Below are 5,441 nucleotides of genomic sequence, written 5' to 3' on the forward strand. Positions count from 1 at the left end.
ATGATGCCATGTTCCTCACAGAATAAGTCAAACTCGTTCGAGAAAAACTCTCCACCACGATCAGACCTAAGCCTTTTTATCTTTCTGTCAAGTTGATTTTCAACTTCTGCCTTATAAATTTTAAAATAGTCTAGAGCCTCGTCTTTCGTTTTCAACAAGTACACATAGCAAAATCTAGTAGCATCATCAATCAATGTCATGAAATATCGTTTTCCACCCTTCGTCAACACCCCATTCATTTCACAAAGATCTGAATGTAGGAGTTCTAGTGGTGCCAAGTTTCTCTCCTCGGCAGCCTTGTGAGGCTTGCGAGGTTGCTTCGATTGCACACAACTATGGCACTTAGAACCTTTGACAATGGAAAACTTAGGAATTAAACACATGCTGGAAAGCCGAGACATCAAGCCAAAATTAATATGACATAAACGTGAATGCCAAACATTAGCCTCATCATCCACACTGCCACAAATATGGTTCACAGACTTATTGCAGAAATCAGAAAGGGAAAAGCGGAACAGGCCTCCGCACTCATAACCTTTACCAATAAAATATCCATGTTTAGACACGACTACTTTATTAGACTCAAAAACCAACTTAAATCCGTCTCTAGTCAGACGGGAGCCACTAACAAGATTCCTGTCGATAGAAGGGACATGCTGCACGTTCTTCAGCTGCACGATCTTTCCCGAAGTAAACTTCAGATCTACCGTGCCAACACCATGAACAGAAGCATGTGACCCATTCCCCATTAGGACGGTGGAACCCCGTGCGACCTGATAAGAAGAAAACAATGAGATGTCAGCACAAACATGTACATTGGCCCCAGTATCAACCCACCAATTAGTAGATTGATTAACTGAAAAAACAGTAGGTAAATTACCATACCCGCTTCCATCTCCAGTGTTGCCAATGGTCACATTAGCAGACTTAGAAGTCTGCCCTGCAGGTGCCTTCATCCCCTTGCGCTGTGGACACTTCCTAGCCAGATGACCAACTTGGCCACACACAAAGCAAGTCCTCTCATCCTGATTAGGATTGTTGTTGTTCTTCTTCTGCTTCTTGAAGTTGGTGGTCTGCTGAGCTTTGTATTTCCCCTTGCTCTTGTTCTGGGCCTTGTGCACAACATTGGCACTGGACTGCCCACCATCGCCCTTAGACGCGGCATCTTTTTCCCGAGCTTTCTCCTCAACATCAAGAGACGCAATCAACCCCTCAACGGAGTATTCCTGTCTCTTGTGTTTGAGTGCAGTACCGAAACTCCTCCAAGATGGAGGTAGTTTTGCAATAATGCACCCGGCCACAAATTTGTCGGGTAAGACACACTTAAGGAGTTCGAGTTCCTTAGCCATGGTTTGTATCTCATGAGCCTGTTCGACTACAGAACGGTTGTCAGCCATTTTGTAGTCATGAAACTGCTCCATGATATACAGATCATTGCTAGCATCAGTAGCACCGAATTTAGTATTCAGTGCATCCCACAACTCCTTAGCGTCGGTCATATGCATATACACCTCGACCAGACGATCGCCAAGAACGCTAAGAATGCATCCCACAAAGAGAGTAGTGGCTTCCTCGAATTGCTTCTGCTGTTCAGCAGTAAGAACTCCTTCAGGTTTGCCAGTACTCACCCAGAAGCATTTCATAGCTGTCAGCCACAAAGTGACCCTGATCTGCCATCTCTTAAAATGCACACCGGTGAATTTATCCGGCCTCAGTGCATCGGCAAAACCAGCCATAGTAAAATCACAGTGCCTATAATAAGGTTTTTGGATTGTTGAGATTATAGACATATAATGATTTAATCTATTCCATAAATAAATCATGACATTACAGATGAAAACTAGCATGAACGCATCATTAGATCTACACATGTAAACTACACAGTATAACATGAACAGATCAAATATGCGCAACATATTGAACACGTACCGAGGTGACGAAAAGACCGGCTGCTTGGTCGAAACTTTTCGCAGGTGTCTACGAAGGCACGAAACACGCGAGCGAAGAGGAAGGCGAGCCGTCGCGAACGAACAGGGAGCAGTCGCGCGAAGCGCTTCCCAAAAACCTTATTGCCGCCTTCTCCCGGTGCAGAATGTCAAAGGCAGAGGTTCCGGAGACCTGCTCTCCCGATCGCTGGTGCACGCCGGCGAGCGGGATGGAGTAGTCTACGAGCGACGGCGCAGTACAGAGTAGGAGGCAAACCCTAGATTGATTTTGCGTATATACTGCGTGAAGACGGCGGGTCGGTTTATATAGAGAAGGGTCGCTTGATCAGGGCGCCCGCACGATCTCTACTGCGCGTAACCGAACCGGATAAGTCGCGCGTAACTTATCCGGACTCCACGCCATTTGCACGCATCGGATTTTTCGGAACGTTTCCAAAACAAAAACGAATCTGAATTTGCAGCAAAACAAAACTGCAAAAGGAGGCTGCATCTGCGCAAGGGTGAGGAGCCAATTTTTCGGACCATTCGACGCGTACGTCGTGCACGCGCGCCGCCTGCCCTGCCCTGCCAGGCCAGGCAAGCGAGCGCGCGCGTGTGTTTCCCCTCTTCTCTCCACCACACATGCTTCAAGTGGCTAGGAGGACATCCTCCCTTTTAAGGAGGTCCCACTCTCCTAGAATAAGCAAGGTGGTACTAAACTCCACATGCATGCCATCCCATGAGGTGGGCTTTTGTGATTTTCCAAAGAATTAATCTTCGAGTGGGCTAAGGCCCATTCATTAATTCCAACAAAAGTTTGCAGAGGAAACTGAATCTGATCATGCCCTGGAGTGGTCGTTAAACAGTCCTGCAGTTGGCCTCACGGTCTCTTCACTTTTGAGTGCAGGGTGTGGGAGAGGAGAGGAAAAAAGAATGGTCATGTGTTGAGCACCGTATGGATCATGCTGTCATGCCTCACTCTGGGTTATGGCTGTGTTTAGTTCCTGAAAAAAGTTGGAAGTTTGGGGAAAGTTGGTAGTTTGGAAAAAAAATTGAAAGTTTATGCGTGTAGGAAAGTTTTTAATGTGATGTGATGTTGTAACGCTCCGCTTTTCGCGAAACGTTAAAAACTAATTCGGCAAAATCCTAAATTGCGAAAATTTTCGTTCTTTGTGTGCGAGTCTAAGTCGTGCCATGGATCTCAATTCAATCTCCATCGTTGTTCCCTCTCGTCGCCATCAAAATCGCCCACCTCAAGATTCCAATTCCGATTCAAGTCTCCAAATGAAATTCCGAAATTCAAATCCTATCTTGAAATCCTCGCCAAATACATGTCCCCGTTCCCAAAAATATCAAAATCTCATTTTGAATCTCTTCCTTGACTTCTCCTCGAGTCTCCCTTGATTCCTCCCTAAACCCTCGAGTTCGAATATCAAATTTTGAATTCAAATCCAAACCCTAACCTCAACCATTCAAATCCTCTAGAAAAGTCTAGTTTGCCTCCCAAAGGTTTTGTAGGCCGATTTTGTTCCCCCGGCCCCAATTTCCCCCCTGCCCATCTCCTTCCTCCTCTCGCACGTTGCTGTGCACGCACGTCAGCCGAGCCGAGAGAGAGAGAGAGAGAGCCCTCGCTCTCTTCTCTCCCTCCCTCTCTCTGCCTCTCTCTCTCTCTCTTTCTCTGACGCCGCTCCCACTCACTGAGCCACCCCGCCGCCTAAAATGGAAGGGGCAAAGCCCCCTTTCCACCGCCCTATCTCCCTTTTTCCCTTTCCGGTTCGACCTCTTTCTCTCTCGCCCTTGTCCGCTTGTGCTTGGAGGCAGAGACGCTGACCTCGGTGCGCCAGCTCGCCACCCCCACCTTGACCGCGCCAACCCGCGCTAATCCTCCCGCTCCCGCAATTTGATTCTCGCTGTCCGATCCACCGCCTCCACCGCGCCCTTGCATCCACGCCGCCCACGAACCGCCTTTGCCGCTCGCCTGCCGAGCTTTAGCACGCTCGCTCCCGCCTCGAACCGACCTCGCCTCCGCTATAAAACCCAAGCCGAGCTCCTCCTCCTCTCTTTCCCTCTCGTTTTCGCCTGCCGCGCCTTGTCGCCCTGCTCTGCTCGCACCGTCGCCGTTCGTCGCCAAGCACTGGTGTCACGCCCCGAGCTAGTCCCGACTGGAATTAGCCTGTGACGCTCCAAATTAACCTGTTAATCGATACCAGTCCCAGGAAACAGTGCTGGTATCACAGGAAGATAGAATATCACAGCAACAGAGGTCTCTTTATTATAGAGTAGGAGTACAATCATGTTGGGCTGCGGACAGATCCCGAGCTCACAACTGCATTAGAAAAGGGAAACGGAAGCCGGGACTTGGACCAAACAACACAGGCGCGACTTGGGAACTAGGCCGAAACCCTAAAACTCATCGTAACCGGCTTGCTCCTGGAAGAACTCCTCATCAGCAGGATCCGCTTCATCTTCATCAGCAACTAGGGGGGGGGGGAATATTTATATAGAGCAAGGGTGAGTACGGGAGTACTCAGCAAGCCATGGGAAATAAGTGTTTAATGCAGGCTTCAAGGAAAGGCTGTTGTTTTCGTAATTGATTTTATTTGAACTCTTTTCTAAAAACATCTAGGTGAGTGCTTCTCAAACGACACGGTTGAGACAGTGCGTCCCGTCCGGTCGGAGTATGTGCAATGTATCAATCTTTAGATCTTAAAACAAGGTTGGCACCCGGCCAACAGCTTTTCAAACGGCCACCCGGGCCAACAACTTTTCAAACGGCCACCCGGGCCTAGCTGATCCCGTCAGCTGCTGATTTTTCAAACATCGAACCCCTTTTCACAACAGTAATTTCACAAGCAGTTGTCAAACAAAACTACGCTAGGAATCACCTCACATCCGCCCATGACCGTGGGCACGGCTGTTCGAACAGTTTGTTAATCTCTGCAGAGGGGGTACACTTTACCCACACGACATTACTAACCCGGATCACCCAGCCCGTGGGGATCAGCCACGTCGGGAGACCTCCAAGCTTTCATGACAAGGCATTTCCAAAGCCGACACAGGCTTACCATATGCCGACGAGAGGGGTCCCAGACCAACAACAGGTTAGGTTCCAGACCATACTGTGCTAGGAAGCCCAGGGGGGGTCCTCTCCGACACCACCCCGGCGAATCCACATGTCTCTCGGCATCATGGCTCCCCTGATAAGCTAGTTACTCAGCCAGGGGTGTCCCATTCCACCCATGTGGTCGTACTTGTCTTTTGTTCGGATGAAATTCCAAGGAATCGGTCCTTAAGTGCGGGAGTGGGAAAACCGTACACCCGGTACGTTCACCGGTCCGCGGTTTTAGAAATTCATTTAGTTCGCAAGCACCGACCCAGGTGTCGGGTTTTCCAAGTCTTTTGTAAAACCCAAGTTTTACCCAAGTTGTTTTTCAGATTTTAAGTTTGAAGGCGACCGTCGATACTCGCACAGAGTGCACGAATATCGAGGCGCAACTGGGTGGTTACAAGGGGACA

General features: G+C 48.9%; 1 long non-coding RNA gene across 1 annotated transcript; it reads right to left on the reverse strand.

Annotated features, from left to right (window-relative positions):
- Positions 1-402: 402 nt before the first annotated feature.
- LOC136355399 (uncharacterized) lies at positions 403-1,073 on the reverse strand. The gene is made up of 2 exons (XR_010739641.1): positions 886-1,073; positions 403-773 (listed from the first exon to the last, which is right to left on the reverse strand). It is a non-coding gene; the product is annotated as an uncharacterized lncRNA (long non-coding RNA).
- Positions 1,074-5,441: the final 4,368 nt, after the last annotated feature.

This window comes from Oryza sativa, chromosome 2 (genome assembly GCF_034140825.1).
Source record: "Oryza sativa Japonica Group chromosome 2, ASM3414082v1".
In the NCBI taxonomy this organism is placed as follows: domain Eukaryota; kingdom Viridiplantae; phylum Streptophyta; class Magnoliopsida; order Poales; family Poaceae; genus Oryza; species Oryza sativa.